Below are 23,614 nucleotides of genomic sequence, written 5' to 3'. Positions count from 1 at the left end.
ATTCTGTGGATAGTATTCCAAATATTCCAAGTTGAATTTTGTATTTATTATGGAGACAATAAGAATTTATTAGCATTCCTTAGGCAAACGTTGGTAATTAGTTGAATTATTCGGGGAGTTACAGCCATTTGTCGAATTTCAATTGTCAGGTCTGAACTAGGGCTGTTGATAAATTATCGATATGTCAGTGCATCGATATTGTTTACAAAAACAATGAATATTTATGGCCGATATCTCTTCCACTGGTATATCGATATCAAAATAGCAATATCAAGAACCGATATTTTTATTTCATATTATCTCTTTTCACAATTTTCTGTAAATATTTCAAGTCGTTCTTTCGGTGTTGTAGTACAACATAATTTTGCTTTCACTGTATGAAGGAGTCTTACTACTTTTTGAGTTTTCAACTTTTCCAATATTTCTCTTTTGACTGTGTGAACCAAGCAAGTATATGTGACAGAAAAGAAGTACGATTGCATTGGGGTGGGGGGGGGGGGGTGGAGGCGGGGCGGTGGGAATGAAAGAAAAAAATTTCTGATGTGAAGAAACAGCACACCAGTTGCATTGAAGAACAATTTTTAACGCATCTAGTGTTTTATTTCTTCACATCGGCATTTTTCAAAAGCAGTTGCTGAAAATGATGACCAAAATGCCTAAATTAGAAGACTGGTCTGTGCCGTGGGCGGAGACGTGTAAGGGGAAATGCGAACGTAATCAGCGCGTGGTGTTACCAGCAGAAAGTGCACCCTTCAGCTTCAGTAGGAAATTTTGCCACTACAATCACTAAGTTGCTGGCATTGGCACAAATGAAACAAATGGTAAACTCGACATGAAGTGTCCCGGACAAATCCAATATGCGAGGAAACCTAACGAGGGACTGAATCGGACATCTTTTAGTGTGCTACTTACATGCAGTTACTATTGTTAGCCAAGTGGTTATAGCCAAGCGTAAACGTACATTGTTTTCCATTCAATTCTTGCTGTAAGGAGTATAAACAGGCTGCTAGCTTTTTATGTAGAGAGTATCTAATAATAAATCAACACTTAAATATACAGCAGTGAAATCGGTAATATATTTAGAATGTGCAGCCGATATTCTTACAGGCAGCTACGTCGATATTTCGTTGCTCAGTATATCGAAATCTTTCTCGAATTATCGAGCGCCAATACTGATAGTTTTTAAATATCGATATATCGGGCCCTCGATATTTTCAAGAACATCAACTGTCTTACTTTGAACCTGGGCTATATATTGACGAATCTAACAATTACTACAATTTTTACCTGAAAGAATTTGTTCGTAGATAACTGCGTTATATGAAAGGTATTATATGGTACTAATGGTAATCTGTAACATGAACAGTAATAGTGCTTTTATACTTCCGTAAGTTATATGAAATATTACTTCAGTGTCTGTAGCTGATCTCCATCCAGAATAAAATACGGCGTCCTGCCGGCCAGAAAATTTTTCATCTGCATGAAAGCTTAATTAGATATCGCAAAGAAACATGTTTTTCTTCGACGTCGTTGAAGTGATACTGAACGAAAAGCTTTTCGATAGCTAAAAAGCACTGAACCAGTTTCTTCTATCGGTGGAGCTAATGGTGGTAGGTGTGAAAAGCCGGAGTTGAGTTCCGCAGGATACATTTTTCTGGAACCCGTGCTGATTTCCATTTACGAGGGTTTTTTTCCCATATAGATCATCGGATGAGTTCTATTTCCTTGGCATTTGTTCCCAAACAATTTTGCCCGTAGATTAAATTTCTGTCTCGATTTAATACTTTTATTAGTGCTACAAATACACTTCCACAAGCTAGTGCATCAAGTTTGCAAACAGCTCGCGTACCGCCGTGGTTAAAGCATACTGTGCTTGGCAAACCAGCCGAAACAGACGCAGAGGTGACTGGTGCACAACGGGCTATAGATGACAGGAGTAAACAGCGGCTTCGGAGATGTGTACGGAATTTAAACCTAATCGGTAATCTGTAGGATCACCTCGACCGAGTTGTTCGCGAAATGGATCCTCAACCGAGAAACCTGGCGCAGGTGACCACACCACTTGAATCTGCGTGGCTCCCTAATCCCGCCGGTACCTTCCATAACTTCATTACTCTCTCCCTGCGCGTCTCGCAGCGTCGGTGCAGCAAAAGGTGCTTATTGCAGCATTTGAAAGTTGGTCACATTAATGTGACTGAACAGTGTAGATAGTAACGTGCATCAGATAAGAAAGAAAGCTGTAGTGAAAGTAGCATAGGTCAGGACGTCCACGTTACGAAGCTATACGTTGAAAATTTGTCATACCTTTGATTTGCGATTCTAAAGAAGAGCATTAGAGAATTACAGTAATATGTGCAGCTGATCACATACATATGAATGGGAATGTAGAGGAAACTATCTTTCAAGAAAATATTTAGGTCCAGTCATTAAGAAATCATACAAATGTGGACCACAGGCTGTCTAACAGTCCGGAGCTCTTTCTTCCCTGTTCTCCTTCATGATATCTCAAACACCACCATAAGGGAGTGTCCCATTGCAAAGACTTGAGTGATACCTTCGAATTTCAACTTTTGCTTCAGAGGGTTGTATCTTTGGCATTACTGGTAATATTACAATCGGGGAAGTGTATATTACATTAAATTCATTCGCAGTTGCAAATGTGGACTACCATCAGCAGTATAATGGAATGACGAATCGGATCTCGAGCCTGGATTTCCCGCTTATTGCGAGCCGTAGCCCTAACATACTCTTTTCTTTTCATTTTGCTTGTTATTTTTCGTTGTTTGATGGAAGCGGGCGTCATATGACATCATTTGAAGTTCTTTGTTGATCGTTTCACTCAGATTTTTTATTACAGAGAGTAACCAGCTCTCTGACCGAATGCGCTGAGCTACCGTGCCGGCTAATCATGTGTCTAACAACCTGTGCTTGTACATCTATGATGTATATTGTATCACGATAGCCTATTGTAAAAGGAGGAGACACTTTGTTCGATCACGAACACGCGACCGCGGACACAAAGGAGGCGGCAATCGGGCTATATTCGTGTTGACAGCTGAAATCAGCTTTACAAGAGCACGTGGAGGGCCAGTTTCACACGATGCTCCGCAGATGGTGTTGCCTCTGGACTTCCAACGGCCGATAAGGTGATCGTGTTACCGGGAAACCCGTCCGTTGGGCAGCACAATGGCTGCTTATTTCTCATAGCCGCTTTTCGCGTTCAGTGCAAAATTAAGGATTATCTTAAAATCAATAAATAGTGAGGCATATGTGTCACTGAAGAGCCATAGCCACATTGGAAATGAAAAGAGGGACGATTAAGCGTGTGGAGACGCGCCTTTCATATCCGTATTAGTTTATAAGTTATTGTAAGTTGAATTTTATAAATAATTCCTCAACTGTGAAAGTGAATATCTCGGCAACGCATTATCCGATTGAAGCAAATGAGGTGTGTACGAATACAGCCTGGAGGACTGTATCGGACTGTAGTAGTAGATTTACTGAGATTATCCACACATTTAAATGAGAGGCAGAAAAGTGGATTTCGGAAATTAAAAAACAGCTTTTCTTACGAAATAAATGGAGAAATATTGAAAGTAGTGGCAGTACAGTAAAAGTTAGATATATAGGAAATTATTGAATTTATTATTATTATTAATTATTAATTTATTTTATTTATTTCTTCATTATTTATTATTATTTAATTATTAATTTAAATCGTTTATTAATATTTACACTTAAAAATCCGGAAACGGAGGAAAACAATAGCAATTATTGTTATAAATAAACTATGGTAGATAAAAGAAAACTGATAACAGCAAAATATTTCTCGGAAAATGTTCGTGTGATTAGATATGTCATACGTGTATAAAATATTAAAATTAAGAATTTCAGCTGTTTTCATTTCCAGTTTCCAGTTTCATTTCAGTGATGTTTGCCCGAGCTTTCCTGGGTGAACAGCAGCTCTTTGGAGGGGAGTTTAGCTTCGGACGCCGTTGGAAGCGGTCGGGTTGTGTGAGGAGAAAGTTCTGTCTGATGAGCCGTAAAATATCCGCCAGTTCGCGTGTGTGATTTATTCAGAGTTTCTGCTTTCGGGGATAGTTATTATTCGGCGTCTGATGAACTTGTTACTTTTCGAGCTGCGGGTAAGGCAAACCTCACTTATAAGGTTTCAGCGTCTAGCCATTGTGGCATTTATAGTTTGATAGTCTGTAGAACTTTACCAGTTTTCTAACGTAATTCACGCAGTTTATATTGGTTTACTCAACCGCCACCAAGGTCTTTCTCGGCCAGGCTCTGGAATTCTTGTGGACCGTGCGACTTTCGATTTTTCTGTGTGCTTGTTGGAAATAAAACTCGGGTTCGTGAAACTTTTTAAAAAAATACGTGAGTGTGTCCATGATTTTTTCATAACAAATCCTCCCAGCATATATAATAAATACTTTCGTGGGATGTTGGGTACGCTGTGATGAATGAGAGTTGGCGCCCCATAGACGAAATGTAGCCAAACGTGCACGACCGACCACATTTACGAGGGCCCATTGAAGGGTTTGTGTTGTGTAATGTTTGGGTAAATCATTTCGTGCAGTAGCACGTGGGGACTGCGAGCTCTGAACAGTTAAAAATTTGATTTTTGGCGAGTTGATATTGTGAGAGATTGTATTTTATACCGTCGTCCACGCCTCACGCACATTCTTATGCAACCCGTACGGTGACAGTATTGCAGTACACGGGAGACATTTTACTTGAAAGCCGCTTGCTATATGTCGGCGGATAAATATGATATTGCTGTGTTTGTGTTATTCCGTATTACGATGCAAAGTTCCGGCAGACACGCATGTATGTCCCAAGGAACAGGCAATGCGGCGACTGCAGTCGTTATGAAATACATGAAATGTATTCGCCGTTCGGAAGGTGGGTAACCATTAGCTGTATAATGGAACGTCCTTCGAACATGCATGCATGTCCGAAGAAACTTTGCATCGTAATTCGAAATAACACACGGACTGCAACATCGTATAGTGTAACAATTAGTGACGTCCCAGTTATTTGCCGACAACTCTCTCAGTGAATTCTTACGCCACAGTATCATCCAAGTAGAAGAATTCGCTATTCTCAACGTAAGTTGATTTAACTTTGAATGCAGCATACCGAGAGCAAGAACGAAACTAGAGGAATTTCTTGCAACACAATCAAAAAAGCACTCCATAGTGCAGAAAATTGTTCCATCGAGCCATCTTGCTGTAAGTAGATAAAGAAGCGATGTCAAAGAACGTTTACATATTCTGTAAAATATGCCAAGTAACTATCTCCAAAACGATACAACAAGAATAAAATAGTAGCTATAAGCACTTGCTGCCACTCGTAATTGAAGGTTCCCGTTGCGTTGTCAACGTAAGTGTAGACACGGTAGGTAGATGACAAGATTTTATATATTTTAGGAGTGAAATCTTTCCTTTTTCTATAAACACATACCTACAGTATATTCGCGAAAGGAATAGCCATTTCGACAAATTCCATAGATACATTCATCTGTGTAATAGGACATACTTGTTTAAAAATCCAGAAAACTAAAAAGATTTTTAAATTTCCACAACTTTAAAGTGGGTAGAAGAGGTAACGTGATAAAAAGAATGATTCATAAGAACATGATGATGTGAATATGCAGTAGGAAAAGGGAACACCAACAAAATCACCGAAAAATTACAGGCAGTCAGCAGTGTTTTAGCTAACAACGATTGTGACAGTGACAGCAATCAACATTCGAGAATTTTTTTGGAAGTGACGCTGTTTGAAAAGTGAGAGCATTTCTTGCAGAGTGCTCATTTTTGTCACATAGTCTGGATGGCGTTGTGATAAATTATTCTTATTGTAAATTATTCTGCCCTGGGTCTGTATCAAATGGCAGACTGTGAAGACGAGTATTCAGTCTGACTAGTGACGATGACAAAAAGCCGCTAGGTGTCTTAGATGTCGAACGCAAAGCGATAGGTTTGTAATGCAAGACTTTTTATAGGTTGGAAACGGATAACTAAATTTACTTTTTTTCATATACAAGCAGTTAATCACCGAGCATTTAAAGAATCGAACTCCCATGTGCTCGTGTATAACAGCTTCAAACGCCTTGATGCTTTATAAATGAGTTAATATGTAAACGTGTAATTGAAGAAACGACTTTAAGGTTTGAAATTATGCTTGAAGTTTGTTGGAAGCCAGTAAGTGCACTAATTATGATATACTGCATGAGTGTAGTCCATTGTAGGCAAAACGAAGTTTTTCGCGTGTCTCATTGTTTATGGGGGGTAAGGTGTGGGATGCGTCACCAATAGCCTCTCCCACACAAATGTCAACCTCTCCGGCACGTGGTATCCCCTGCTACGCTAACGAGGCTCTGGCGACCGAGTTTCTCCCGGGATAAGGAGAACCCTCTACTAAGTCAATGACCTTCTAGAAGGGCGGATGAGCTGGTAGAGCAAGGGCACCCTCTTGTCCTTGGAGTGAGAAATCACTCCTAAAGACGGAAGAATCACCAAGGGTGGTCAACGGCATAGGATGCTGAAGGCAACGGGAAACCACAGCATTAAAGATCCAATGGATATCCCCAGGAAAACTCATCATGGCAGGGTTCAATGTCAAATTATCCGGAGTTTCAACTCCCCCACTCGGATCTCCGGGGGGGGGGGGAGAGCCTTGAACAATGCCACAAGTAAATACAAAAATAATGCAACAATAGCAACTTGGAATGTAAGATCATTATACCAACCAGGCAAAGTAAATAATGTTATACAAGAAATGAAACGCCTAAAAATTAACATTTTGGGTGTAAGTGAAACAAGATGGCCTGACTCAGGAGAAATGACCATTGACAACATGAAAGTATATTACTCGGGAAATTCTGATAGCCAGCACAGGAATGGGGTAGGAATAATTTTAGATGAGTATGTTAGTAAATCTGCCAAAAGCATTTTACCAATCTCAGATAGAGTAATCAGTCTACATTTACAAACGAAACAAACAAATATTAATTTAATCGAAATCTATGCTCCAACAGCCGACAAAGACCAAGAAGAAATAGGAAAATTTTATGAAGAATTAACACAAGCAATAGGAACCTCAAAAAGCAGAGACATTATTATCATCATGGGAGATTTTAATGCCAAAATAGGTGAAGGAAGTGAAGGTGATCTTATTGGACCTTTTGGTTTAGGAACAAGAAATGAAAGAGGAGATTTGCTGTCACAATTTTGCCAGGAAAACAATCTGTCTATTACAAACACATTTTTTAAACTCCCTAAACGAAGACTTTATACTTGGAAATCATCAAGAGACTGTAATGAAGAAGTTTGCAGAAATCAAATCGATTTCATACTTATAAACAAGAGGTACAAAAATTCTATTCATGGTGTGAAAACATATCCAGGAGCTGATATATTTTCTGATCATAACTTTTTAGTAGCAAAGTTCCATGTGAAACTGAAAGCCATACAAAAGAAACAAAAGAAGGACTATATAAATACAACTATTCTAAGAGACCCCTTGACTAAACAAAAGACTTCTGAAGAGATTAATAAGGAATTAGTTAGGATAAAGAATAATCAAACAGAAGACATTGATGGCAAATGGGAACTTATAAAAGACACATTAAATAATGCATGTAAAAATACAGTGGCGACCAAACACGACAACATGAAAAAGAAGTGGATGACAGAGAAGATATTACAATTGATGGAACAAAGAAGAATACTTAAAAATAGAGATGAAAGTGAGTATAAAAGATTACATGCAGAAATACGAAAAGAAACACGGCGAGCAAAAGAAGAATGGTACAAGGAACAATGCTCTGAAATTGAGAGTTATGAAACAAGACATGATAGTTTCAACTTACACAAAAAAGTTAAAGATTTAGCTGGACTTAATAAAAAGAAAAGTACAAGTTTATTGTTAGATAAAAATGACAAAATAATTCCTGATGTTAAAGGTAAACTGGACAGGTGGACAGAATATGTCAAAGAACTATTTGAAGATGCAAGAAAAGATCAAAAATTTTATGATAACATGATCGGAGAACGAGGACCAAGCATATCGAAAGAAGAAATATTACATGTTATCAACAAATCAAAGACAGGAAAAGCCCCTGGACCGGATAAGATACCAAATGACATCCTGAAACTCATAGGAATAGACCATATAGATATATTTGTACAATTGTTTAATGATATTTATAATTCGGGAATTATTCCTAGGGATTGGTTGACATCTACCTTTGTTACATTACCCAAAAAGGCTAATGCCAAAACTTGTAATGATCACAGTACAATAAGCTTAATGAGTCACACCTTAAAGATATTTCTAAAAGTTATACACCAACGAATATACAAAAAAGTAGAAGAAGGTATAAGTGAAACACAATTCGGTTTTAGAAGTTCCCTCGGTACAAGAGAAGCATTGTTTGCTTTTAACATATTAGCGCAATGATGTATGGAGGTTAATCAGCCACTATATGTGTGCTTCCTGGATTATAATAAAGCATTTGACAAAGTTCGTCATGATCATCTCATAGAATTGTTAGAAAAGAAAACACTTGATAAGAAAGACATCCGCATTATATATAACCTCTACTACAATCAAACCGCAACTGTGAAGGTAGAAAATGAGTTATCGAATGATATAGAAAGAAAGAGGGGTGTGAGACAAGGTTGCGTTCTCTCACCCTTATTGTTTAATATGTATTCAGAAGACATATTCCAGGCAGCTCTATCAGATGAAATAGCTGGCATTAAAGTGAATGGGCTAAACATTAACAATGTTAGGTTTGCTGATGACACTGCACTACTAGCTGGAAACCTCAAAGATCTACAATTACTTCTTGACAAAGTCGCAGAAAAAAGTGAAGAATTTGGCTTGACTCTTAACGTAAGCAAGACTAAGTTCATGGTGATATCTAAAACACACCAACAAGAAAATCTTACAATCGATAGGGAAAGAGTCGATCAAGTACGTAAATTTAAATATCTCGGAACAATTGTAAATGAGGAGATTGAAAGCTCAGAAGAAATTAAATCGAGAATAGGACAGGCCAGAAGTATCTTTAATAAGATGAAAAATGCATTCTGTTCGAGAGACATTTGTTTAAACACAAAAATGAGGTTGCTAAGATGCTATGTATTCTCAAAATTACTATACGGAATGGAAGCGTGGACATTGAAAAAGAAGGACATGAACAGTTTAGAAGCTTTTGAAATGTGGGCATATAGAAGAATACTTAGAATTAGTTGGGTGTCGAGGATTACTAATCAAGATGTCCTAAGAAGAATGGGAAAGGAAAAAGAATTAATTAAAACTATTAAAGTAAGGAAGCTACAATATTTAGGCCATGTTATTAGGGGAGTAAATTACAAAATATTGCAAATAATACTAGAAGGGAAAATTTGTGGGAAGAGAACGAGGGGTAGAAGACGGACATCCTGGATTGACAATTTAAAAAATTGGTACAACTGCTCAACGTCAGAACTCCTTAGATCAGCCAAATCAAGATCAGAAATTGCCATGATGACAGCCAACCTTCTTAGAGGAGACGGCACATGAAGAAGATTGTTTATGACGTCGTATCTTCTGAATTACGAGTCGTACAATGATATGATTCTACAGGTACGTTCATTGATGTATGTAGATAATGTCTAAAAGGGTTTCGATAGTAAAGGTGGCAGTAACGAAGTAATGAATTATATAGTCATCCCTGATGCTGAAGTTTCACTGCGTTCCTTTTTAAACAGAAGCTAGTTTTTCGTGCGTCTAGATGTTTATGACATCATAGCTCCTGAACTACGTTTGCGGGCCGGAGTGGCCGAGCGGTTCTAGGCGCTACAGTCTGGAACCGCGCGATCGCTACGGTCGCAGGTTCGAATCCTGCCTCGGGCATGTATGTGTGTGATGTCCTTAGGTTAGTTAGGTTTAAGTGGTTTTAAGTTCTAGGGGACCGATGACCTCAGCAGTTAAGTCACATAGTGCTCAGAGCCATTTGAACCATTTTTGAACTGCGTTTCGTACAATGATTTAATTTGTCTGCAAACTGTTGCGAACAGAGTTGGTAGTAACGAAATTATACATTTAAACGTCATGTCTCTATCTGACATGTGACGGTATGACAGCGAAAGTGTAGTAACTAATTCACTCATTTCTTTTCATTATTTTGTGGAGATGTCAGCTAGAAAAAGTTTCCTTATATTATGTGTAAAGTTTGTTGGATGTCACTAAGTGCATCAAATACTAGATGAAAAATGTACGTGTATTCGCGTGTCGTCTGTTATACTGCCTCAAGAAGAACCCACAGTTTCTGATTGTGATACTTTCCTCGCTGTGTTAAACTTCGCATTAGGTTATACCTTTTAATGAGTAGCTTAAAATAGCGTTTTAAATTATTAATTTTGGTCAATAATTACATGATAATTTGAAATCAAAATTGTATTGCCCACTGAAGCAGTTAGATAGGCAACCTGTAAGTCGTACTGGATTCCTGAATAGTCACTAAGTAACGTAGATTACCCCGTTGACAAAATCACATACCTGATGCGCAATATTACTGATTTTATTTGTTCCAGCAATTATCTTTAAGTCTATGAACAGAATAAAACAAAACTAAAATTACGATTTAATCTAGATAGACGCTGAAGGCACAAATACTTCTCACTAAAACTTGGTATTATAGAAATTTATTTGTTATATCATATTATTGTCTTGGCGGTATAGAAAACTAAAAATGACAATGACAATGACAATGATAATAATAATAATAATAATAATAATAATAAATATTCGCGGTTCACAGGTATGGTGCAGGTTTTTCTATTGGACGCTATTTCGGCGACTTGCGTGTCCCTAACCTACCCCAGTTATCCAACAGAGGAAAGGCGACATACTGTTTCACATGGAATCCGAATCACGTGTCGTATCTGTGACTCCTCACAGCGGTGAGAGATGAAGGCTAAGTTTAAACAAAGACTTAAAAATCATCGGTCCGATCGGGATTTGATCCCGCACCTTCTTGGTTTACATGCAAGTGCTTTGTCGCAATTATTTCTTGCCCCCCTCCCCCTTTCTCTTCTTTTCATTCGTCATTGTTAACGGCATTTTGTCTGGGCAGACCTCACATGACACCCCTTCAAGTTTATCTTTGAAATCTTCTCTCACTTTTTATTTTTATTTTTTATTTTCTCATTACAGAAGGTAGCCAAACCTCTGACCGAACACACTGAACTACCTTGCCGGCGACTGATAAATTACCAGGCCTACATAGAAACAAATTATTATTTGCTCAGATATCTTCCCCTAGAGAACTGAGCTGAGAGAACTCACCTCAGTTCACGCTATATAATGAAATACACAACAGCAATGTATTTTCAAAATAATCCCGTCAGTTGACAGATGAGCCCCCGCGCCTCTAATTTAGTACATTTACAAATATAATTTTAAATTTCACAATGATTTCACCTGTTTAGCAATGTGATTGATTGCGCGTCCCTTGCCTCACTTGTGCAATGTATCGCAATGACGTCGAACGAGTGAATTTACTGGTTACTAAATTAATTTGTATTTAAACATTGCTCCATACTGATCGTTTACAGATTTCACGTAATAAAAAGAATATTTTATAAAATAATAAGGGAAATAATGTGTAATTACATCTTGAAACACAATTTCTTTCCTTAGAAAAATATGACCTTAAGTCTGAAAATATCATCTGCCTTCCAGAAGTGCTTAGATGTCATTAGCCGATGACGCGACGCGAAAAGCAAAGATATCTATTGCAGATTCCCTACTTACGTAACACAATGTAAATCTCTTTTGTGCAATAAAGAATACAATTGCGGAAAAATAATATAGGAAACGGAATGATGGTTAAGAACGTCCCGGTCCCTTCAGATTCTGTTGTACAAAATATCTACTTTGAAGAATGAATGTGTGGTTGTATCTGTATTACTACCGTTAATATTCACACCTATACTGCAGGCGAAGACCTCCGGTACCTGCTTACCCCACCCAGCCCCTAAGGAAGTTTCCTTTATAAGAAATGGGAAAGAGAACTGGCGAGAACGGTTAGGTCCTCTGTTACCTTTACAAAAGCCTACGTTAAGAGCAAGTACAGTGTTGGTGCGACATGTGCGAGGGGGAGAGTGGTGTTCCGCCTTGTGACTCCCTAATACTGCTCTTTACTGACGCTACAGACAGAGCGTGATACAGAGATCTAGCGGAAGGCAATGCTCTGTTCAGATGACAGTGACGTATTTGTGCTTCACGCTTGGCAAGTACTAGATCGCAGATTTACGGATGGTTAGATAGCATATAATGGAATAAAGTAAAATAACTAGGTGCCAGTGAATCTATGGATTTTTCCCATCGGCCCATAATAATAAATTTCCCATATTTTCACAATACAATAACTCGTCAGATGTTAGCACAGATGCGTGTTTATTTTATCCAGAGCTTGTGATAATAAAGTGTGATCGGTGAACAAAATAAGATATGAATCACATCTTTTGTTGTGTAGATCGACGTGATTTCAGAAGTGTTTTACACCGACTTGTACGGTAATGAAGTACCCCACTGCTGATTTCAAGAACTTTGTTATCTGTTAAAGATTGAATTTAAGATTCCTCCGGGATCATTCGCTTTTGTTAAAAGTTTATAATTCATTTTCACATCATAAGTGGTGAATTTCGACCATAGAGACCAATGTCATGTAATACTAAAACTCAGACAGAGTCATCAGCTGTCACAAACCGAAGAAAAGGTATACAGAATATTTCTCAATTCTGTGGTGTTATTATCTGTAAAAAGGAAAGTTACAAGGGTTGAAACTTCAATAGTGCCTACTATTTATTTACGGTTTACACAAAACAAATATATGATACATGTTTCAAAACTTTATTATCCTTCAAACTAGCCACCAGCACCGTTGTCAGCGATATGGAGAACGTGGGACACAATTAACAGCGCCAGTTGCGTTGGCAGTTAGCCGGCCGGTGTGGCCGTGCGGTTCTAGGCGCTTCAGTCTGGAACCGCGTGACCGCTACGGTTGCAGGTTCGAATGCTGCCTCGGGCATGGATGTGTGTGATGTCCTTAGGTTAGTTAGGTTTAAGTAGTTGTAGGTTCTAGGGGACTGATGACCACAGATGTTAAATCCCATAGTGCCCAGAGCAATTTGAACCAATTTTGTGTTGGCGGTTCGAATGAAGCCTTGGATTGCCCTACCAATATCTGTAAGAGTTCAGAAGCGAATATCATGAATTTCTTCCTTCAATTTAGGAAACAAGTTGAAGTCACAAGGACACAAGTTCGGAGAATATGGTTGGTGGTACAGCACTTCCCAGTCCCACCGACCGAACAAATCAGTCAAACTGGCGCCATATACGCATAATGATGGGCAGTTTCTGCAAAAATTGTCGCCCCCTTCTTATTATAAGATACTCATTTTTGGGGAACAGCATATGACTACCTTTGACAAAGAGGTGGCGACAATTTCTTCAATACTCTCCCGGCATTTCGCAGGAAAATTCTCGGGAGCTTATGGCGCGTTTTGACTGATTTGTTCATTGGCGATGGGAAGTGCTGTCGCACCCACGACAAGTCCCCGATTTCAACACGAAGTGTCGACACAACTGACGCGGCTAAGTGTATCCTACGACTCCCACATCACTGACAACGGGTTGTATGCAATACCAGTGACTACTTTGAAGGATAATAAATCTTGGAACACTTTTCTGTTAGGTGTAAGTTGTAAGTAAATATGTTCCACTATTAAAGTTCCAACCCTGATACTACGTATCTGTACCCTTAACCATTCAGAATTTTGTATGAAGCTCCAAATGAAACGGGAAGATGTGAAAACACAATATAAAAATTTTCTAACAGAAATAATGAAGACAGTAAGTAAGAAAATAAGTAAGAAGAAGAAGAAGAAGAAGAAGAAGAAGAAGAAGAAGAAAAATCAGTAACTTACTTTAAGTAGACATGACATTTCATCAGTTAAGATAGCACAGGGTAAACTGTAAGTGGTGTCCAAAAATCCTTTATGTTTGCATCTTTTTCAGCAGATAATTCTGAAACGTAGATCACTGACGTAATAGTGAAAATATTATGACTCCGAAAATATCGTCAGGTAAGTTGAATGAAGCCATTTGATGTAGGAAAAAATCAATGGCACCTGGAGATGCTGTTGTTTCAATAGAAATTATTGAACCTGGAGCCTAAGAAATTCAAAAATTGTTTTCAGAACATCTGCAGATGCAATACATAAGAAACTATCTACCTCGATTGCGGTAATGAAACCAACCTTTACCTGGGTTTCAGCCCAAATGATTGAGACTTCTTCGGAAGATATACCTGAATCTATAATTTGTCTAAGAGGGCATGGTCTAGAAATAAAACTAAAACAGCCTGAATAGGCGTAATCACATTTTAAAAATGAGGTACAAAAGTACTAGGTCAACACCAAGACTTAAGTTAAGCTCTGGCGTGCGCCTCTTCTCCATGGACGCCGTGCGGTGGGCCTCGGGAGCTCACGTGAAACTAAGCAGGACTATATAACGCGCTGAAAATCAACATTCAGGGGAACATTGCGCATGTCTAACTGAATCCATGACTGTCAAAGATAAAAGACCGACGCAGTTATATCTTAAAACAAATAACTTATAAAAAGGTTGAAAATCTAAAACATAAGGCTTCTGCACCAGGTTATGACTAAAATGTAACAAACTATGCATAATTTATATAAGTTCGAACCGAGATTATTGCATTATGGCGTTTACTTACTACGGTTTCGCTGTTTTATGTCCTATGTCATCTTTAATTAATAATGATTGGTGCGTTGTGAAGGGGCCGATATATTCTAATAGCGTAAGTCGGGGTAGTGTGTTCGAACTCACAGACATCGACGCAATGATCTATCGATTCTGCAGTCAACTGACGTGGCAACCATCTCGCTGACACTTCACTGATTCGCAACTTATCATGGACAACATGGTGTACTAAACCAACACTAATGTCCAAAGTAGTTTACAGTTACACGTCTGGTTTTACTTAATAAGCTTTTCCACAACGGCAATATTTTCTCCGCCAGTAAGCGGCGTGCCTTGTCTGGACGCAGAGCATTTTTCACAGAAGTTACACCTCTTTTAAACTTTCTGCACTACTTGCACAAGTGCTGCAAGAACAAGCACGAATCTCCATACTGTGCTGTCATCCTATGATGCATATTCAGAGGTTCAGCAGCTTCACAACTAATAAAACATATTACAGATCGCATCTCAAATGCTGTGCAAGTCGATAATGGAGCGGCCGCACTGACACAGTTTCCTTTCTTGTGATGCAACAAGACATTACAACTGTTAGTCATTTGTCGTAACGCAAGGATAGCTCCTAAAAACTGAGAAATCAGTACTATGACATGTAGGAATTTTATTGTTCTGTTGAGGTTTTAATTTGAATCGCACTCGTGATCTGTATTGTAATGGATGAAAGTAATATCCTTAAAATCGGTTTGCTACAGACTTCTTGAACATATTCTAAGTTCGAATACAACAAATTACTTTTTACAGAAAAGCTTCTGTACACAAATACCACAGATTTACAACGCATCTCTTGTGCGAATCTCAGATTGCCCTTTTCTCTCCCGATACTCTGCAAATCAATAGAGCGCAAAAGCCAGATCCTGTATCCCTAGATTTCCGGGAAGCGTGCAACGCGGTGCCCCACTGCAGACGGCGGAGGAAGATCCAATCACACGGTATAAGTTGCCAGATGAGTGATTGGCTCGAAGACTTTTTAAGTAATAAAGCCCAGTATGTTGACCTCGAAGGTGAGTGTCCATCAAAGACAAGGGTATCGTCAGGAGTGACCCAGAGATGTGGGATGCGACCGCTTTTTTTTTATCTGTGTTTATAAATGACCGGACGGACAGGGTGAACAGCAATTTATTGCTGTTTGTTGATGACGCTGTGGTGTACTGGAAGGTATGGTGGAGTGTCTGTAGGAAAATACAAGACGACTTAGACGAAATTCCTAGTTCCTGTGATAGTGGCAGCTAGCTCTAAAGACAACCATTTTGATTAAATATCTAGGCATTACGCTTCCAAATGATATGAAATGGAATGAGCACATCAGATTGACAGTAGGCAAGAAGAATGCTCGACTTCGTTTTATTTGGAGAATTTTGGGTCTAGCTCATCCACATAGAATACGGGGTATAGAGGCGTAGTGCTACTGGCTCACATTCGGACTACTGTTAGAGTGTTTGGGTTACCCATCTTGTCTGATTAAGGTTCAAAATGGCTCTGAGCACTATGGGACTCAACATCTTAGGTCATAAGTCCCCTAGAACTTGGAACTACTTAAACCTAACTAACCTAAGGACATCACACACACCCATGCCCGAGGCAGGATTCGAACCTGCGACCATAGCAGTCCCGCGGTTCCGGACTGCAGCGCCAGAACCGCTAGACCACCGCGGCCGGCAGTCTGATTAAGGTTCGACCAGCATCCAAATATTACGGATGTCCCTCACGAATTGAAATGGGAATCCAAGGGAAAAGGGGACGCTCTTTTTGTAAGACACTGTTGAAATGTAGAGAACAAAATGGTTCAAATGGCTCTGAGCACTATGGGACTTAACATCTATGGTCATCAGTCCCCGAGAACTTAGAACTACTTAAACCTAACTAACCTAAGGACAGCACACAACACCCAGCCATCACGAGGCAGAGAAAATCCCTGACCCCGCCGTTAATCGAACCCGGGAATCCGGGCGTGGGATGCGAGAACGCTACCGCACGACCACGAGATGCGGGCGGAGGGAACAAACATCTGGGGTCTATTGCAGAACGATTCAGCTGCCGCCGACGTGTATTTCACGTAAGGGCCATAACATAAGATGCGAGGAATTAATGCTCGTACGGGGATTTTGGACAGTCGTTTTTTGCTTGCTCCATTTGGTTGTGGAACAGGTAAGGATATGACTAGTAGTGGTACAAGACCCCTCCGCCATGCAGCGTAAGGTGGTTCGCGGATTATGTATGTATATGTAGATGGTGATATATGATTCCTTTCATGCCAGTGTTGATGCTGGTAACGGAGAAAGGTATTGGTGGGAGACTAGAGGGCCCATTTAAACGACGCATTCCGACCAAGAAAAATAATATCGTTAGAGAATAAAACAATAATGCCTCTGCTGCTTCGAAATTGCGGAATAAGTAAACGACGAGCGACGGGCCGCTGTTCATCGGGGACCACGGGCAGCAGCTGGCGCGGCGATTCATTATTGAGAGGAAGCGGATTACAGCGGCCCAGTAACGGCGCCGCCATTCACTGGGCTGCGGGCAAAACGCGCCGCGCCAGATTACTATGAGCGGCTCCCACTCAATGCAAATTATACATCAACACGCCGCATGGCCGCCGCGGGAAGCCGTAAATAATGCGCCAACAGCGCCGCATCGCCACAGCAGCCAGTTTGCCAATCAGGGTGTTCGCTTGCCGCGCGCTACGCGCTCCGCCCGGAAGAAACCACCCGCTCGTCCTAATGGCGAAATTGAGGCCACTGCCAAATTATGATAACGTAAAAAATTCCATGTGCGGCTACCGAGTAAATTTTCCATTCCATAACGAGCGTTAGCCGGCTCTACACTTAAAAAAAGAAAAAAAATCTAGAGAAATAGAGCCTCGAACAAAAAACTGATGTTACATTATGGAGTTGGTGAGCTAACATTCCTCGTCGTGATATCAGGCGTTTTTGATTTGCTTGCAGTCTACATCGCTCGTGTCGTTTAATACCATCTACTTCAGCCATGAGAAACCTTGGGGACCCGCAGGCCTGATTCACATACTCATTTAATGAGGTACACTACGATAGAAATTTTTGTAGCGTAATTTTTTTAGTGGTTTATAATGTTTCTTGGAGTGTCTATTTTTAAGATTCATTCATATCAAGCGTGCCACAAGTGTTAGAAAATGTTAAAACCGCGATTTACTGCAGGGGGGTCAGGCACATCCGAGAGCTCGAATACAACCAACACTTACATAATTAGTGACGGAACGGGTGTACTATGACATGTCCGAAAGAACAGATAGCATATATAAGGCTCACCGGCCATTTGACCATCTTCTTCTGTGCAGATGCACAAAAAGTGCCCAAACTCTTACGGAAATCGGCAGTAAAGCCACTAGTAATCAGTATAATGGGCAGGACCACTATGAATATAGTGCAGGACAATAAGTTGGGAATGTGGGTGTCACGGGAGGCGTGCCAGAGATAAGTCCCTGCAGTCGCTCTATCCTCTGTGTCCTCGGTGGCTGAGATGGATAGAGCGTCTGCCATGTAAGCAGGAGATCCCGGGTTCGGGTCTTGGTCGGGGCACACATTTCCAAATCTCCCCGTTGTCTTATATCAAAGCCTCTATGCAGCAAAGGGTATTCATTTCTTTGTAAAATACTATTCTCAACAAGATCTCTCTTCGTAACATGATTCGTTCACGGTAAACAGTCTGAAAACACGTGCTTGCCTCGCGTGTACTTAGTTTGTCACTCCGCATTTTTTTATACAAGTAGAACTTGATTCCTGAAAGTGACAAACGCATTTATACGGACAGAAAAGGTTCGAAAAGTAATGACAATTGTACAGAAAACGGTTCGATTCGTAACCAGAAGCCAGTTAACTGTTGTAATTTCGTGAAAATGAGAGTACACATCGGCGAGGAAAAGGCCAACTGCACGGTGCTGGCATTTTTTTAAAATTACACCAGGTAGGATGATGATGATGATGTTTGGTTTGTGGGGCACTCAACTGCGTGGTTATCAGCGCCCGTACAATTACCCAATCTTTGCTCAGTCCAATTTCGCCACTTTCCTGGATGATGATGAAATGATGAGGACAACACAAACACCCAGTCATCTCGAGGCAGGTGAAAATCCCTGACCCCGCCGGGAATCGAACCCGGGACCCCGTGCTCGGGAAGCGAGAACGCTACCGCGAGACCACGAGCGGCGGACTTCCCCCGCGTAGGATGTTAGACAATATCGTCAGTTTCAAAGCAGTTTTTGAAATATTGTTCTAGGTCAGACGTTGTGGCGTTCAGGGCTCCCACCAACCAACCACGCACTCCATGAAGGTCTCTCATCGGCCGGCCGGTGTGGTCAGGCGGTTCTAGGCGCTTCAGTCTAGAACTGCGCGACCGTTACGGTCGCTGGTTCGAATCCTGCCTCGGGCATGGATGCGTGTGGGGACCTTAGGTTAGTTGGGTTTAAGTAGTTCTAAGTTCTAGGGGACTAATGACCTCAGGTGTTAAGTCCCATAGTGCTCAGAGCCATTTGAACCATTTCTCTTGTCGTAGGTGTGTGATGTTCTCTGGGTGCAAGTTTTAGGTGTGTGTTAAGGGCGTGTAATAAACCTCTGAAGTCGACTTTGTAATTTGGTATGTCAGTTTATTGAAAAAAAAAAATCTAGAATGTCGGTTCCAAAATCGGGCGTCACCCTGGTCCGTCCCCTTCACCTCGCTGGCCGGCTCGCCACCTGACACTACAGCAGCAGACGTTAATTTTCTATGGGGTAATGGGCCGATACAATTGGCATTAATGGCACCACATTCTCAACCCGCCACGCCAGCAAAGTATGCCTCAAAACTCGCGTTTTTAGGAGTACTTTCGTTTAATGTTCACCGCATCTTCAGATGTTTAAATTTAATATCTGTCGTAAATATTGTTTATTTACTTACATTTTACAATAGTTGTCTTAAAAAATTCCACTGCAAAATTGTGCAACGCCATTAGCAAATAAACGATTTTCGTGACACGTAAAAAATGTAAATATCTCATGACGGGATGCCAAGCATCTTGAAATGTTGTCACAGAAGAACAGATGCCTATAAAAGCAACTGTTTGCAGTTAATTCATTATAAATTACAGTTTCAACAGTTGCAATGTTCTAATACGTCCACAAATAACAAGAATTATGCAACTACTGTTAATACGAGAAGGAATAGAAAACCAAAATACCACCATGAGACTTGCGGTTTCCGTTGACAAGTAGTAATGAGTAACTTTCAGTTTTTGGCAACACGCAGCTCATTCAAGTGTTTGACCTTTAGTGTCCTAATATACACCCACTATGAGCAAGGATTTTTTAAATATTTGTCCAAAAATTCTTTCGATGTCTGATCACAGAGGAATGGGCTGATTCTGGGACACTAAGAAAATTAACCCACCATTTCTTTATTCATTTTAAAAAGTTTAAAAATCTAGATCGATTGAACCTAACGTATGTGGGCTGTAGTATACAGAAGCTATGCTGAAAAATTGCGAGCAACGGAATGGCGAATATCCGAAAATGCACCACGGGAGTAGTACATGCTGTCCCATGAATTCCTTTTGAGGACCGTATTGAAGCCACTCGCAGGTTTCAATAATTATTTAACTGAAATGAATTTTTAATATATCACATTTTTCAGTCTAATCCGTGCACCTTATGTTTTTCGTTTTAAGTCTTACAAATATTTTCATAGCTATAAAAAATTTATAGCCTAACCAAATATTTTCAACACCATCTCTATGGGATTAGGAATTTTTATGGGGCTGGGAGAAATTATTTTATGTTTCTTAGTTCGATTTGAATCATGTTGTAATAATAATTCATTTTTATTAAAAAATATTTTCTGTTTTAACTGTAATATATGTGACATTTTTCAGTCGATTTTCAGCATTTTGATGAGATTACAACAAACACATGTGATAAATTTCAGTTGTATATAGCTTTCATTATCAGACTGAACCGAAATACTGCTTCCTCCTCCACTTCTACTTTAATCAAATTTTACATGCAATCACTTTTCCTGTGAAGCAGTCCCGACTGCAACAGGATAAAGAGGACACGGTAGTGGTACACGAAGTACCATAGACACACACACCATCAAGAAAGATAATATTGTATTGTCATCCAGAACTGAGTCACATTGAAAATTTAAGTCTCTCGCTGATCGGGTAGTTAGTTTCAAGTCAACTGCAAAACATATACGGAACAGACAGACCGATAGGAAAGCTGCATAATAAATACTTGCTAGAAAAGGACAATGAAGATGATTGTTTCATATCCTCGTCAACGTCTTGCTCATCAGAGACAGAGACAAAGCTCGGACTGCAAACTTGAGGGGAAAGGAACTAACTGGTCGCGTTGTTAGAGGAAGCATCCTAGTGTTTGCTTTAAGCAATTTAAGGAAACCACCAAAAATTGCTTTACTGGCAATTAAGACAGCAACCCCAGTGAGATGGGAATAACGAAACTTTACTTACTGTGGGTATACGGCGCAATAGGATAATAAATTATCATATTTGTAGATGGTTTGTGAGCAGTGTGCAAAAATCAGTACTTAGAGCTTCCTCCTATCACAACAACAATTGCTATCACAACAACAAAAATTTGTAATAGGTGCAATGTTGGTGTACACGACAAATGTTTTCCTTCATTTCATACGGAATAGACATTTAATAATATTAAAACATTCCTTATTTATTGTTTGTGTTGTTTCTTACAATATTATGCATGGGAAATAAGATTGTGAATTTGGATAGCGCATTTGGCCAATGTCCCAAAAATGGGACGGTCTGTAGTTTCTGTTCTAATAAACTGAAAATTTTCAGAACAACTTTTTATTCAATTAATCACTCAATGTAACGTATTTATGTACAAAAGTTTGCAAAAAATGATCCGACAGAGTTTTGGCCAGTAATGGGTTAAGTAGATCTAAGTTCTAGGGGACTGGTGACCTGAGAAGTTAAGTCCCATAGTGCTCAGAGCCATTTCATTCTGCACAGAACCTCCTCGTTCCTCACCTTATCCGTGCACCTAATTTTTAACATTCGTCTGAAGCACCACATCTCAAATTCTTCGATTTCCTTCCCTTCCGTTTTTCCCACAGTTCATGTTTCACTACCATACAATGCTGTGCTCCAAACGTACATTCTCAGAAATTTCTTCCTCCAAGGAAGGCCTATGTTTGATACTAGGAGACTGCTCTTGGCCAGGAACGCCCTTTTTGACAGTGCTAATCTGATCTTGATATCCTCCTTGCTCCGTCCATCACTCGTTATTTTGCATCCCAGATAGTAGAATTCATTAACTTCATATACTTCGTGACCATCAATGCTGATGTTAAGTCTCGCGTTTTTCTCATTTCAGCTATTTCTCATTACTTACGTCTTTCTTCGATTTACTCTCAGTCCATATTATGTACTCAGGAGATTGTTCATTTCATTCAGCATATCATGTAATTCTTCTTCAATTTCACTCAGGATAGTAACGTCATCCGCGAACCGTACCGCTGATATCCTTTCACCTTGGATTTTAGTTCCACTCCAGAACTTACTTTTAATTCCATTATCGCTTCTTCGATATGATATTGAACAGTAGGAGCGAAAGACTGCAACCCTGTCTTATACTCTTTTTAGTCTGAGCACTTAGTTCTTCGTTATTATTCTCTCTTTGCTCCTGTACATATTGTATATTACCCGTCTCTCCCTACAGATTACGCCCTATTTTCCTCATAATTTAGAACATCTTGCACCATTTTACTTTATCTAATGCTGTTCCAGGTCAAAAAATCCTATGAGTATATTGATTTTCCTTTAGTCTTTCCTCCATTATCAACCGCAACTTTAGAATTGCCTCTCTGGTGCCTTTACATTTCCTATGGCCCAAATGCTTGTCATCTAACACATCCTCAATTTATGTTAAACTGTTCACAGTAACACACTCTTTGCCCTACCTCCTACTCATATCGAATTCTGCTCCCGTTATAACATTTTCCGCTGCTGTTGATATTACTCTTCTGACAGAAATCCTTGGCTTCTACCGAGCGAGGTGGCGCAGTGGTTAGCACACTGGACTCGCATTCGGGAGGACGACGGTTCAATCCCGTCTCCGGCCATCCTGATTTAGGTTTTCCGTGATTTCCCTAAATCGTTTCAGGCAAATGCCGGGATGGTTCCTTTGAAAGGGCACGGCCGATTTCCTTCCCAATCCTTCCCTAACCCGAGCTTTCGCTCCGTCTCTAATGAACTCGTTGTCGACGGGACGTTAAACACTAACCACCACCACCACCGCCACCACCTTGGCTTCTTTCCATTTCATATCACCGACCCTTACTATATCTAGATTGAGCCTTGCATTGCCCTTTTCAGATTATCTAGCTTCCCTACTACTTTCAAGCTTCTGACATTCCATGCCACGACTCGTAGAACATTATCTTTTCGTTGATTATTCAATCTCTTTCTCATGGTTACCTCCCCGTAGGCAGGCCTTTCCCGGAGATCCGAATGGGGGACTATTTCGGAATCTTTTCCCAATGGAGAGATCATCAGGACACTTCTTCAATTACAGGCCACATGTCCTGTGGATACACGTTACGTGTCTTTACTGCAGTGGTTTCCATTGTCTTCTGCATCCTCATGTCGATGATCATTGCTGATACTTCCGCCTTTAGGGGCAGTTTCCTACCCAAAAGACAAGAGAGTGCCCTGAACCTCTGTCCGCTCCTCCGCCCTCTTTGAACAAGGTCGTTGGAAGAATGAGGATGACTT

General features: G+C 40.0%; 1 protein-coding gene across 1 annotated transcript in view; it reads right to left on the bottom strand.

Annotated features, from left to right (window-relative positions):
* The window catches only part of LOC126188497 (nephrin-like), a 758,389-nt gene that overhangs the window by 104,304 nt on the left and 630,471 nt on the right, over positions 1-23,614 (bottom strand). The gene's annotated exons all lie outside the window — the stretch shown is intronic.

Source organism: Schistocerca cancellata, chromosome 5 (genome assembly GCF_023864275.1).
Source record: "Schistocerca cancellata isolate TAMUIC-IGC-003103 chromosome 5, iqSchCanc2.1, whole genome shotgun sequence".
Lineage (NCBI taxonomy): Eukaryota > Metazoa > Arthropoda > Insecta > Orthoptera > Acrididae > Schistocerca > Schistocerca cancellata.
Note: the sequence above shows the minus strand (reverse complement) of the source record. Positions and strands in the feature narration are given on the sequence as shown.